Source organism: Meles meles, chromosome 10 (genome assembly GCF_922984935.1).
Source record: "Meles meles chromosome 10, mMelMel3.1 paternal haplotype, whole genome shotgun sequence".
In the NCBI taxonomy this organism is placed as follows: domain Eukaryota; kingdom Metazoa; phylum Chordata; class Mammalia; order Carnivora; family Mustelidae; genus Meles; species Meles meles.
This window is the reverse complement of record NC_060075.1, coordinates 94,782,501-94,798,117: the sequence shown is the minus strand read 5'-3', so window position 1 is coordinate 94,798,117 and position 15,617 is coordinate 94,782,501. Positions and strand designations below refer to the sequence as shown.

Sequence of the window (15,617 nt, the reverse complement as noted above, 5' to 3'; positions counted from 1 at the left end):
AATGCGATGGCTCTGGGAATTACAGAAGAAGAGATGGGTACAAGAAACCCTACCTAAGGTGATCGCACAGAGAAAGGAAAATGAAGAAGAGTAACAAGAACCGGTGTACTGAGGTTTTAAGTCATGAAGACTAAGAAAGGGGAAGAACAGTAAAGTTGTAATAGAGAATCATCATACTGGGGGAAAGATATAAGTGTATTTTAGATGTTTAAAAAGTTGAAAATCACCAAGTGAGCTGGATCAAACAGACTTCTACTCCAACCAAAATGGAGTAACAGGGGCTCAGGGTGCAGGACTGGCTCAGGCAGAAGAGCATGGGACTCGATCTCGGGGTTGTGAGTTTGAGCCCTATATTGGCAGTAAAGATTATTAGAAATAACTTAAAAAAAACATGGAGTAACAGGGACCATATTTAACCTTCCCTCTGAAACAACCAAGAAACTGATTTAAGGTGCTGGACATCAGATAATAAAAGACAGTGATCCCTAAAAGGTGGAAACAAATGAGGTGATCTGTATATTCGCCTCAAGTTACTGCCTTTTGAGAGTTTCAGGGACATGACACAGGAAGTGGAATTTCAGGCAGAGCCAGGTGGACTCCTAGAGTTGAAGACATGGTGCCAAGTCGGAGAGAGACCTCTCTGGGGATCTGAGGTGTCAGCAGATGATTGGTCAGTGTGTGTATGTGAGGAAATTGCCAGAGGCCAGTGAGAGAGCCACCTGAAGGATCGGAGAGAAGAGTGTCTGTGCCAACCAGCCAGAACGCAAACCTTGAGATAACTGAGTAACTCCGTATCTGTTAGGTAGTGGAATTCTAATTAAACATGATCCCACAAAGAAAATTCCAAGTCCAAATAGTTTCACTGAGGTATTTTTTCCCCAATGATTGACGGTCTAAGGAACATGCAATACCAATTCTACATAAGGTTTTCCAGGAGACTGAGGAGCAGGTTCCTAACTTGTTCTACGGGACCTGCATCACCTTGATACTGAAGCCAGACAAAAACATTGCAAGAAAAGTATAAACCCTTCTTCTCAAACTGTTCCGAAAAATACAAGAGGAAGGAAAACTTCTGAATTCATTCTATGAGGCTAGTACCACCCTGATACCAAAACCAGATAAAGACACCACAAAAAAAAGAGAATTACAGGCCAATATCTCTCATGAACATAGATGCAAAATTCTTCAACAAAATATTAGCAAACCAAATCCAATAATACATTAAAAAATCATACAGTACACATCAAGTAGGATTTATTTCTGGGACACAACTGTGGCTCAATATTCACAAAACAATCAACATGATATGTCACTAATAGAAAGGGTAAAAACCATATGATCATTTCAATACATGTGGAAAAACACCTGACAAAGTACTATGTCCATTCATGATAAAAAACACTCTGCAAAATACGTCTAGAGGGAACATAGCGCAACATAGTAAAAGCCTTATATGGAAAACTCACGATCAACATCACATTCAATGGTGAAAGCCAGAGAGCTTCTCCCCTAAGGCCCGGAGCAAGATGAGGACGTCCACTCTCACCACTGCTACTCCGCGCAGCACTGCAAGTCTCAGCCACAGCAATTAGACACATAAAGACGTAGAAGCTGCCCAAGGTGGTAAGGAAGAAATGAAACCCTCACTATCTCCACAAGACATGATGATATGTATAGAAAGTCCTAAAGACTCCACCAAAAAACTGGTTGAGTTAAAAAATGAATCCGGTAAAGTCACAGGATACAAAATCAATGTACAGAAATCTGTTGCATTCTTATACACTAATAATGAAGCAGTAGAAAGTGAAATTAAAAAAATAACCCCATTTACAATTACACCAAAGACAAGAAAATATCTAGGAACAAGCTTATCCAAAGACGTAGAAGACCTGTACCCTTAGAAAACACTGATGAAAGAAATTCAAGACAATGCAAAGAAATGGAAGATACTCCATGCTTTTGGACTGAAGAACAGCTATTGTTAAAACGCCTATACTACCCAAAGCAATCCAGATTTAATGCAATCCCTACCAAAAGGCCAACAGCATTTTTCACAGAACCAGAACAATCTTACAATTTGTATGGAACCACAAAAGACCTCAAATAGCCAAAGCAATCTTGAAAAAGAAAAAATTTGGAAATGTCACAATTTCAGGATTTAAGTTATACTACAAGATAATAGTAATTAAAACAGTATGGTACTGGCATAAAAATAGGCACTCAATTAACGAAACAGAACAGAAAACCCAGAAATAAACCCATAATTATATGGCCAATTAAACTCTGACAAGGTAGGAAAGAATGTACAACAGGAAAAAGATTGTTCAAAAAATGGGGTTGGGAAAACTGAATGAAAGTGAGCCGCTTTCTTTCACCATCTGCAAACGTAAAATGAAGATGGATGTAAGACCTCAACATGAGACCTGAAGCCATAAAAATCCTCAAGGAGAGCATAGGCAATTATTTCTCTGCCGTCAGCTGAAGTAACTCTTTTTTAGCTGTCTCCTAAGGCAAGGGAAGTGAAAGCAAAAACAAACTGTTAATAGAAACTGTTTCCACATGGCAAAAGCAACGTCAACACAACTGAAAGGCAAGCTGCTGAACAGAAGATACCTGCAAATGGTACATGTAATAAAGGGTTAGTATCCAAAACATATAAAGAACTAATATAATTCGACCCCTCAAAATCAAATAATCCAATTTAAAAACGGGCAGAAGACATGAACAGCCATTTCTCCAGAGACACATCTGTTGGCCAGCAAACACATGAAAAGATGGTCAACATCACCCATCACCAGGAAAATGCAAATCAAGAGATCTCACCTCACACCGGTCAGAATGGCTAAAAAAAAAAAAAACACAAGAAACCACAAGTGTTGTCAAGGATGTGGAGAAAAAGGACCCATCTTACACTGTTGGTGGGAATGCAGACTGGTACAGTCACTGTGGAAAAGAGCATGAAAGTTCCTCAAAAAGTTAAAAATAGAATTATCCTACAATCCAGTAATATTATTACTGGGCATTTACCCCAAAACAATTATTCAAAGGGATGCACGCACGCCTATGTTTACTGCCACATTATTTACAATAGCCCAAGTATGAAAGCGGCCCAAATAGATGAATAGTTAAGGAAGATGTGGTGCATGCCCACGCACGCGCACACACACACGCACACACGGACACTGCTCAGCTATAAAAAAGAATGAAATCTTGCCATTTACAACAACATGGTTAGAGCTCGAAGTCAGTCAGAGAAAGACAAATCCATATGATCTCACTTACATGTGGAATTTAAGAAACTAATGAGCAAAGGGAAAGAGAGAGAGAGAGAGACAGAAATCAAGACTGAGACCCTAACTACCGAGAACTGACACTTACCAGAGGGGAGGAGAGTGGGAGGACGGGGGAAACGGCGGATAGGGATTTAAGAGTACACTTACATGACGAAATAAAATAAAATAAAATATTAAAAAAACACAAACCAATATTCTTTGATTGTAAACTTAGGTGCAAGAAGTCTTTACAAAACGTTAGTAAGTCGAATCCAGTGTTACGTAAAAATCACACTGCATCATGAACAAGCATAGTGTATCTCAGGAAGGCCGGATTAATGTTCCAAAATCAATTTACTACTTTAACTAATGAAAAAGGATCATGTCAATAGATACAGTAAACGCGTTGGACAAAATCACACTTATTCTTGATGAACTCTTAACAAGGGAGTTTCCTCATCCTGCTAAGAGTATCCATGCAAGTCTTGTTAATATAATTAGTGGCAAAAGACTCAGTGCTTTCTCTCTAAGAGCAGAGGCAAGACTACAATGTTTACTCTCACCACCCTGATTTCTTTAACATTGTACTGGAAGTCCCAGCCAGGGAAGAAAAAGAAATAAAACACATCCAGGTTGGAAAAAAGCAGGCAAAGTTATTCACAGACAAAATGAACATCTATGAAGAAAATCCAAACCCATCTATAAAAAAGCTCTTAGAACTAATATACAAATTTAGGCAGTTGGCAGGATGTATGATCAATATATAAAAATGGACTGCACTTCTTTATACAAGGACAAGTAATCAGAAACTGAAATTAAATAAGCAAGAGCATTTGCAATAGCACCAAAACATATTAAAAGTTGGTAATCAATCTGACAAAAGATGTGTAAGAGTTGTACACTGAAACTATACAATATTGAATAAAAAATTAACCAAGACCTAAATAAACGGAGAGTGACTGTGTTCATGCACTGGAAAAGTCAGTATTTTAAAAATCTGAGTGTTCCCAAAGTTGATCTATATTTTCAACACAATCTTAATCAAAATCCCAGCAGGCTTTTTCACTTTTGGTAGAAATTGACAAGTTAATTTTTTTTCCCATTTTATTTATTTTTTCAGCGTAACAGTATTCATTCTTTTTGCACAACACCCAGTGCTCCATGCAAAACGTGCCCTCCCCATTACGCACCACCAGTTCCCCCAACCTCCCACCCCTGACCCTTCAAAACCCTCAGGTTGCCCCAACCTCCCACCCCTGACCCTTCAAAACCCTCAGGTTGTTTTTCAGAGTCCATAGTCTCTTATGGTTCGCCTCCCCTCCCCAATGTCCATAGCCCCCTCCCCCTCTCCCAATCCCACCTCCCCCCAGCAACCCCCAGTTTGTTTTGTGAGATTAAGAGTCATTTATGGTTTGTCTCCCTCCCAATCCCATCTTGTTTCATTTATTCTTCTCCTATCCCCCTAACCCCCCATGTTGCTTCTCCATGTCCTCATATCAGGGAGATCATATGATAGTTGTCTTTCTCCGATTGACTTATTTCACTAAGCATGATACCCTCTAGTTCCATCCACGTCGTCGCAAATGGCAAGATTTCATTTCTTTTGATGGCTGCATAGTATTCCATTGTGTATATATACCACATCTTCTTTATCCATTCATCTGTTGATGGACATCTAGGTTCTTTCCATAGTTTGGCTATTGTAGACATTGCTGCTATAAACATTCGGGTACACGTGCCCCTTCGGATCACTATGTTTGTATCTTTAGGGTAAATACCCAGTAGTGCAGTTGCTGGGTCATAGGGTAGGTCTATTTTCAACATTTTGAGGAACCTCCATGCTGTTTTCCAGAGTGGTTGCACCAGCTTGCATTCCCACCAACAGTGGAGGAGGGTTCCCCTTTCTCCACATCCTCGCCAGCATCTGTCATTTCCTGACTTGTTAATTTTAACCATTCTGACTGGTGTGGGGTGATATCTCATTGTGGTTTTGATTTGTATTTCCCTGATGCCGAGTGACGTGGAGCACTTTTTCATGTGTCTGTTGGCCATCTGGATGTCTTCTTTGCAGAAATGTCTGTTCATGTCCTCTGCCCATTTCTTGATTGGATTGTTTGTTCTTTGGGTGTTGAGTTTGCTAAGTTCCTTATAGATTTTGGATACTAGCCCTTTATCTGATATGTCGTTTGCAAATATCTTCTCCCATTCTGTCAGTTGTCTTTTGGTTTTGTTAACTGTTTCCTTTGCTGTGCAAAAGCTTTGGATCTTGATGAAATCCCAATAGTTCATTTTTGCCCTTGCTTCCCTTGCCTTTGCCGTTGTTCCTAGGAAGATGTTGCTACGGCTGAGGTCGAAGAGGTTGCTGCCTGCATTCTCCTCAAGGATTTGGATGGATTCCTTTCTCACATTGAGGTCCTTCATCCATTTGGAGTCTATTTTCGTGTGTGGTGTAAGGAAGTGGTCCAATTTCATTTTTCTGCATGTGGCTGTCCAATTTTCCCAGCACCATTTATGGAAGAGGCTGTCTTTTTTCCATTGGACATTCTTTCCTGCTTTGTCGAAGATTAGTTGACCATAGAGTTGAGGGTTGACAAGTTAATTTTAAAATTCATAGGGAAATGCCAGGAGGTAGAAGAGACAAAACAACTTTGAAAAGAAGAACAAATCCAGAAATACATACACAAATACATACATATATAAAACATTTGTAACATACATACAAAATGTATTTGCAAATATACGAGATATACTTATATATGTGTACATAGGTTTGTGTGTATATTTCTGGATTTTCTATCCTGTGAATAGACAGCTGATCCTGGAATAATAAAAGTTGGAACTGTGCAGTCTACTTACACACAAATTTTTTTGATAAATAGAAGAGTCCAGCATACTGTATTATAAGGGAATTTGCTTTTCCTTGTGATTTTAATAACATTTTCTTTTCTCTAACTTATTATAAGAATATAGTATATAACATTTATAAAATACAGAATATGTGCTAATCTACTTGTTTCTGCTATCAATAAGACTCACACTCAACAGTAGGCTACTAGCAATGAAGTTTAGGGGAGCTAAAATTTATACAGGGATTTCTGACTGCATGGGGATGGTCAGTGCCCCTAACCCCCACACTGTTCATGGATCAACTATATACAATACTTTCTAACAGTTGCCAAGTCTATCAACAAATGGTACTGGAATTTTAGATATTTATGCAAAAAAATCAACTTTGATTCATACTTTTTACCATATACAAAAATTAACTGAAAATAAATCACAGAACCAAATGGAGAACCTAGAACTAGAAAGTACCCAGAAGGAGACATAGGAGAAAACCTTTCTGATCTTGGATAAGGCAAAGAATTTTTAGATATAACACCAAAGCACAACACATACGAGAAAAAAAATTGATAAACTGGATGATACCAACATTGAAGCTTTCGGCTCCTTGCAGTCTGCTATTGTGAGAAGTGGCAAGCGGCGGAGCGGGGGCGATCAGAATCCTGACAAGGACGCAAGTCCACAAGGTACACGGAATCCGTAAAACTCAATGTAAGAGGGTAAATAGCTCAACTTTCAAAAAATGGGCAAAAATTTGAAAAGATACTTTAACAAGGAAGATACATCCGCATTGAACAAAATAAGTTGTTCAAGTAAGCATGTGAACAAATACTCAACATCCTTAATTATTAGGGAAATTCAAATAACACTACCATGTGATGCCATCACACATCCGTAAGAAAGGCTAAGATTGAAAACACTGACATTTCCAGTGCTGGGAGGATGTGGGGACCTGGAACATTCTTGCTCTGCTTTGTAAATCGAGTAACCACTTTGGAAAAGCATTTGACAGCTTGCCGTGAAGTTAAATGCACACCTACTACACCACCCCGTCTCTCTGGAGAGTTGAAATACCTGGAAACACTTCCCGAATAGAAATCACATGTCCCTGTAAGATGTTCCTGGATGGTCACAGCTACTGTACTTACAACAGCCCCAAACTTGAAATTCCCCCGATGCCCAGCACTGGGAGAGTGGGTACATCATGGCCTGGCCACACCACGGAATATTGCTCACCAGCGAAGGAAATGCAGACTCAATCGTGCAACAACATGAGTGACAGCCACGCAAAAGCTACATTTCGTGTGTCTCCTTTTATAGAAAATGCAAGAAAATTCAAACTACTGCGGCAGGAAGCAGATCAGAGGCTGACTGGGGAGGGATTACAAAGCAGGCCCAGGAACCTTCTTTGGGTGACAGGCATGCTCGTCATATTGTGGTGACGGCGTCACAGGTGTACACACAGACCAAACTTTTCTTAACTGTCCGCTTGAACACATGTGCAGTTCCAGGTCAAGCACCCCTCAGTAACAGGTAAAAAACCTACCCAATCAGCTCCTCTGAGGGCACAAGGCCCTTACTCTAGGCCCTGGCTTTGGAGCCAGTAGGTGCTCCCATTCCAGTCCTTCAGGACTGTCTGAATTGGGTCAGCCTAGAGTTTCCTGAGGTTTTCTTTTCTTTTTTCTAAAGATTTATTTATTTGAGAGAGACAGGGAGAGAGAGAGAGAGAGAGAGTGCGTGAGTGGGAGAAAGACGAGAGAAGAGGCAGACTCCCTGCTGAGAGGGGAGCCTGCTGTGGGGCTTGATCCCACAAGCCTGAGATCACAACCTAAACCAAACCCAAAAGAGAGTGAGCACTCAACCATCTGAGCACCCAGCTGCCCCTACTTGGGTTTTCCAGGACGCTCTGGCCAAGCACTGCTGATGCAACATTCTGATTGCGATCAGTTACTGCAGAAGAAAGTAAAAAATCAATGAAATTAAAATGGATGATTATGTTTATATATTCTTTTTTTTTTTTACTGTTCTCATTTGTCTTTAGTTTCCTTTTTTTTTCTCTTTTTATTTCATTTTATTTATTTTTTCAGTGTAACAGTATTCATTCTTTTTGCACAACACCCAGTGCTCCATGCAAAACGTGCCCTCCCCATTACCCACCACCTGTTCCCCCAACCTCCCACCCCTGACCCTTCAAAACCCTCAGGTTGCCCCAACCTCCCACCCCTGACCCTTCAAAACCCTCAGGTTGTTTTTCAGAGTCCATAGTCTCTTATGGTTCGCCACTTCCAGGCGATTCTACTCACTTTTGGTGTCTTGATTTTCCTTCAGGGATGGAGCGTTTTCTGTCAGCTCTGTCTGGTCCTCTGATTTCATTCCTGCGAGGAGAAAGGAAACGCCCTGTATGTTTACAGTAAGCGTGCCCGCCGCCCTGGGTCTCTGTGGGGTGCCCCTTGTTTCAACCTGTGCGCTGCGGAAGGTCCTGGGAGGCTAAAGTTTCAGACGTGCTGGGGGATCATGTCCCCCTTCCAACCTCCCATTTGCCACAGTGAATCTATTCTTTTATTTCTATTTGGGGGTAATGTAAAGGGCTTTTTACAGGAGCCACAGCGTTTCACCCCACGGTTAAATCTGAGCCTGAAAATGCGGATGTTCCTGAGGCGGCTCATTTACTCTATGGTATAAGCCAACAGGACAGGTGTCAGGTCTGTAGCTGAAACCGGCTGACTAAGCAGAGTGGTATTGAGAGTACGAATGAAGAGGGGAAAGCAGTGACAGAGAAAGAGAGATGATGTCCTTCATCTCTTCATCATGACCAGTGGTTCGTCGTGGACCTGCAGCAGCGTGAGTGTGCAGCTTCCGAACTAGAAGCACTTTGTAAACTGTTTCCTTTGAGGCAACCTTTTGAAGTCCATTCAAATTCAAACCAAGAGTACAAAATAAAAAATCAAGCAAGAATGTACTTTTGCAATCTCTTTTTAAAAAGATTGATTTTAGAGGGAGAGAGAGAAAGTGCTTGCACGGAGGGAGGGCAGCGGGAGAGGAAGGGAGACAGGGAGATTCCCTGCTGAGCGCGGGGAGCCTGACTCGGGCTTCATCTCATAACCCTGAGATCATGACCTGAGCCCGAACCAAGAGTCCAATGCTCAGCTGACGGTGCCGCCCAGGCACCCCGGCAATCTCTTAAAAAACGAACACTCTGCTCTTTAAAATTCATATAAAAGATTAAAGTGATCTTGGAAGTGATTCTTTGTCTATAAAGTGACAGAGAAAGCAAAGGACTGCGGTCTCCTTGTGACCCAGGTGGTTACAGTCAATCCTTGACTCTTGTATCTGATGACGGCTGCACAAAGGTGTTCCTGGTTCCTTAGTCCTGGGATAAGCTATGCAGACTCTACCCAGCCACCAAGAAACCCTACAATGACCTGGCCATTGGCACTGACTTAGGAAGCAGGAATTTATGACGCTACTGCTGCTTAATTGATGTTTACAAAAGAAGGTTTTACATATAAATTTAGAGCACTGCTAGGCTAAGTATGTATTTTTAAGTTTAAATTTTATTTGCCATTCACTAGTAATGATGCACGCTACAGGCATGCAGCAGCCAGGAAAGCACAAGCATTTCTAAGTATCTGTGACCTAACAACAAAGAACCCCTGAATGTTGCATAATACCAAAATTGATTATGATGACTGCAATTAAGACACATTCCTGACTGCAACTAAGAAAACACCAAAATGTACAAAGCTGTGTCTGGAGTGAAGAAGGAGAGAGGCTCGGAGTGGGGGTTCTGTCATCACACTGCTAGCAGTCTTCTCTGCTGTGCCTGTCTTCTCACCTGGAAAATGGGCAGAGCAGTGGTGTCTACCTGTTGAGTTTTTCCATGGGGATTAGATCAATTAACACGTGTGCATTTCTTAGAGCAGTTCCTGGTGGAGTCAACACTCAATAAATGGTACCTATTTTCACTGATGAAATTCAGTATTATTTAGATAGAGCATCCACTGTTCTTATGAGGATCACAATAGAGGTGATTCTGACATTTTGCTTTTGGCCTGGGTTCTGATGCTCACGTCATTTATTCTACTAACCAGGGAGAGGGTAACAGTATTAGAAGTGATATTTACCAATGGGGATTTTGATGAAAAATGCCGAATAGGCTGGCATGAAGAGTTCTGCTTTCAATAACTGAGATGTTCCTTAAATCATTGCAGGTCACGGCTTCGCAGGTCTCGGTGGCTCGTAACCGGTACTCAGTACCCATCCTAGCAGACAGCGAGAACCACAAGTGGGAGTGGGTGGAAGTGCTGAGGGACCTGCACAAGATGCTGAGAAAAAGCCCCCCCAGAGATCGCTCGGTCTATGTGCTGGAAGAGGCTTACGACAGCAGCCTGCCCTTGATCAGAACCAGCCGGAGAGCTGCGATCATAGGTATGGACCTGCCACACCGGCACCTCACCCCAGTCTCCAGCTCGAGATCCAAAAACCGTAACTTTATTCTCAACTCATGTGTCAGCCAAACCCAGCTGAGGCTTGTGGGGGTCTTCCCCATAGCCCACCTGCCTGTTAATACTCTGCAAAATTATTAGTATACTTGATTCTATGATGGTTCCCCAGGCCCCATGCGAAATGATGTCTCTTTAATATTCAGTAATACCTCTCCTGAGTCTTAATAATTCTGAGTTCCCAAACCCATCTGGCTCCAACACACCAACAGTGTGAGCCTGTGTACTAATTGTGCACTGCCACCTACCTTGAGGGCAGAGATCATCTTTCGTGTCTGTATTCCCAATGCCCAGAACTCAGTAAACAAATGAAAAATAAGTGAGCAAATGAATGAATTGCCAAGATCAATATTGAATAAACAAGAATATTTTTATTGCCCAAACATTTCTTTTGCCTTAGAGCCACCTTACTATTTACTGCTGTGTAAGAGGGAACCCGTAACTACCGTGCTCATGCGTTAAGTGCACACAGTTCCTGCTTTCCAGCTATGAAGGGGATTAAATGAGCTAATATGTAATTCTGTGCTTTGTATTCAAGGCAGTTGCTCATTAAGTGCTGACCTTTCACTCTGAGTCTTAGTCCTAGCTATGTCCTGACACACACCGGTGTGTTACAGTTCAGGCCAGGAGCACTGATAAATTAAATGCACAGTTTTTTTTTTTCCATTTATGAGACAGTTACTTATTGAAGGCAAATTTAAAAATATACCATGACTTAAATACTATCTTTTCAAGTATTCATAAAGGTAATGATCTTTCTGATGAGAAAGTCATGTTTATTTTTACTTTTATAAGCTGAAAGAAAAATGTGCAAATTGTTTTTCATTTTTATATATGCTAAATATGCATATAATTTGACTTTTAAACTTTTTCCATATTGATAAATTTGTCCAGTTTATTCTAATAGCTTTACTTAGTGTTCACCCCCCCCCTAAAAAAAAACCCTGACGTTATATTTATGTGTCAAATACAGATCACAAAAGAATCGCTCTGGGAAATGAAGAAGGGTTCTTTGTCGTGCACATTACCATAGATGGTAAGGAGAGTCTTTACTATTCTGCCATAACTCTGAAAATACAGTATCAGATTTGTTCTTTCATTCTGTAAAAGAAATCTTCCAGATCTGGTTTGATATATTTTCAAGTCAAATGATGACTTTTCTAATATCCGGAGATCCATAATCTTCCCAGAGTCTAAGTACCCTCATGGGTGATTTTATATAGTAAGTCTACTGTAAGAACTCAGTTTACTGTCTTCATATTGGCACCTGAAAAAAAAAAACCAACATGGTTCTGCTTGCTACCCTGCCCTACCCCCACTAGCACCACAATGAGCAATAGCATATAACTGGGTATTTCCTGGAGAAGACAGCAGTGTTCTTTGTCCTTGTCTGGGTGCTCATGGTTGTTCGAAGGGGACATGAGGACTAGATGAAGTCAAACAGCCGTTCTATACTGCTGTCCCCTTGAATGTCTGGTGCCTGTCCGGTGGCTTAGCTAGAGGAGAACCCACATTTGAAGGACATCAACTGTGTCCTGGTGTTGAAGGCCTCCTTGCTGTGGCCCTGCCAAGGAGGGCCATGAAAGCAGGAGTCCAGCATGAGAACAGGAACGGGTCTCTTTTTGTGTGGCAATGCACTCTATGCACCTAGAACAGTGCCGGGCACACAGGAGCCACTCGACACATAGTTGTGTAATCAACGACTCAATGTAGTACCAAAAAAAAAAGGACACTCCCCCCGCCCAAAAAAAAGTAGTATGTTAGCATTTGTTGGACATTGAATGGTGTTTGGCCTGCTGCCTAGAATATCAGGGCTTAAGTTTATTAAGCTAATTTATTGAATATGATAAATAAATAAATATTTATTATGCTTTATGTTAACTTTATTATTAAGGTAATTTTGTTATCTCTGGAGTAATTAATTTTTTGAACCTGTATGATTTTTGATCTCTTATCCTTTCCTTCCTATCCTTTTCTATCCCTCTCAAATCTATCCTGAGATTATGTCTGTGATTTTATTAGAGCCTGACTTAGATCCATTAGAATTGTAATTGGGAGAGAATTTAAAAATAAGAAAACATTCTCCTTACAGTAAAGCTAATCATTTTTCAAAAGGCTTCATTTTCAAGAAAATGAAAAGGCAATTTATTGAATATGAGAGAATATTTGCAAAATCATATCTGATAAGGGTATATATCTAAAATATATAAAGCAACCCTACAAATCACTAGCAAAAAAAAATCTCCAGTCTAATTTAAAAATGGTCAGAGGATTTGAATAGACATTTTTTCCCAAAAAAGACATATAGATGGCCAACAGCAACATGACCTGAAAAGGTTCTTAACAACCTGAATCGTCAGGGAAATGCAAATGAAAACTACAATGAGATATCATTCTTAACTGTTAGAAAGGCTATTATCAGAAGGACAAGGAATAACAAGTGTTGGCAATATTGTGGAAAAAAGAGAACTCATATACTGTATTGCTGGGGATGTAATATGGTTCAGCCTCTGTGGAAAACCGTATGGAAGTTCCTCAAAACATTAAAATAGAATTACTATATGATTTAGGAATTCTAGTTCTGGTGATTTATCCAAAGAAAACAAAAATACTAACTAGAAAAGATATCTACAACCTCACATTCACTGCAGAATTATTTGTAGTAATCAAGATATAAAACAACCTAAGTGTCCATCAATGGATGGATTGATAAAAAAATGTGGTATTCTATACAGTGAAATATTATTCAGCCGTAAAAAGAACATCTTTCCATCTGTGACAACATGGATGGACCTCAACGGTATTATGCTAAGTGAAATAAGTCAGACAAAGATCGATTTTGATGGCTCTTTTATGTGGAATCTAAAAAACCAAGCCAACCCCCCCCCCCGCCCCCCACACACGAAACAGCTCATGGATAACAGAGAATAGATTGGTGGTTGCTAGAGGTGAGGAATGGAGGGTGAAAAATGGATGAATGGGGTCAAAAGGTACAGATTTCCAGTTCTAAAATAAATAAGTCTTGGAGGTATGATGTATAGCACAGTGACTGTAGTTAACAATAGTTTACTGTATACTTGAAAGTTGCTGAGAGATCTCAGCAATTCTCATCATAAGAACACAAATTTTGTTAACTATGTATAGTGCTGGATGTTAACTAGGCTTATTGTGGTGATCATTTTGCAGTTTATACAAATACTGAATCATTCTATTGTACACCTGAAATATAATGGTATACCTCAATTATAACTCATTAAAAATTTTTTAAAAAATAAGTTACATTGCTAATTTGCAGGTGACTGGTCATTTTATTTGTAAAGAATTTATTCACAGAACATTAAGATTTATGAGATAATTTTTATTGAACTTTTTCAATTGTTTTTATGTAAAACTGAAAAGAACATTCAAAATAAACAGAGATTATTCTGAACTTGACAATGATTTATAACCACGTTGATTTGTGTAGAAATTATTCGGGTTGGTAACATGAAGAAGATTCATCAGATTGAGCTCATTCCCCATGGCCAGATGGTTGTGGTGATCTCCAGAAGAAGTCACCACGTGCAGCTGTTTCCCATGTCAGCTTTGGATGGATGGAAGACTGACACTCACAAGCTAGCAGAAACAAAAGGGTGTCAGACAATGGCTTCCGGAACAGTGTGCCAAGGGGCCCACACATGCCTCTGTGTAGCGAGGAAAAGCCACGTTTTTTGTTATGAGCTGTTTCAGAGCAAGAAAATTTCTTACAGAAAATTTAAAGAGCTCCAGATCTCAACCAATGTCCAGTGGATGGCCATCTTCAACGAGCAGCTTTGTGTAGGATTCCAGTTGGGGTTCCTGGGATACCCCTTGAGGAAAGAAGGAATCCCATACAGGATGCTCCACTCACAGGACCCGACGCTATCATTTATTGCACATGAACCCATGGATGCTCTCTGTGCCATCAAGATCTCCAGTATTGAATATCTGCTATGTTTTAAGAGCATTGGCATTTACACTGACAGCAGGGGCCTCCGATCTAGGCCAGCTGAACTGATGTGGCCAGCAACTCCAACTTACTGCCATAAGGCTATCTTACAATTTGTTCCCTTGTCTTTCTGTATCTTTCTTGCCTTTTTAATTCTACTTCTATTTCCGCTAACTATTGTTAGTGACAGGTTTTATTTTTGAAAACAACATCACTGAAGATATTTCCCGATTTTTCTAAGTCTTTTCAAGTAGAACAGCTGTAATGAAGTTATATCTAAGTCATACATGTGGTAACTTAGTCTTTATCTTTTACTATTTCATAGGAAAATTTAAGCTGAATATATCCTTAATCCAAATTGTTGTTTTCTGTAAGAACCTAAACAGGTTATCTTCATGGTAACTGAAAATCACATACACATTAATAAGCCATGAGAAACAGTTACTATCTTTTGCTTTTTAGATTTAGTTTATGTAAAGTATACCTGTAATGCTCCTAAATAATTTTAGATTATTTCATATTTTATTGGTACAGGCCATCATTTTACAAATTAAATATGGCCTTTTGATTCACTTAGAGAATAGTAAAGAGAACTCAATATAAGCAACTTACTCTTCCAAGGGTTAAGGGCACAGTATTAAACATAAAACAGGCTAGTCTGTGTCCATATGGAGATTATAATCATGACATGAGACCAATAATCAAGCAAGTGCTGTGATAGGGGAGCAGAACAGTCTACAAGAGCACACAGGAGGGATGCTTAATCTAACACAGTAGGTCAGGGAAGGCCAGCTAAAGAAATGAAAAGTGTTTTTGTCTTTCAACTCTTTAAAAACACATTCCACTGTTTTCTGACTTCTACTGTTCCTGATGAGAAAGCAACCGTTTTCATTGTTGTTCCCTCCATGTCTTCTATTTAGCCATTTTAAAGATTTTCTCATTATCTTTGGTTTTCAGCAATTTGACTATGGTGGGCTTACATGCAGTTTTTTCGTATATATTCTCCTTGGGGTTTTCAGAACTTTTTGGATC

General features: G+C 39.9%; 1 pseudogene; it reads left to right on the top strand.

Moving 5' to 3' along the window:
- The window catches only part of LOC123951554, a 46,788-nt pseudogene that overhangs the window by 27,126 nt on the left and 4,045 nt on the right, over positions 1-15,617 (top strand).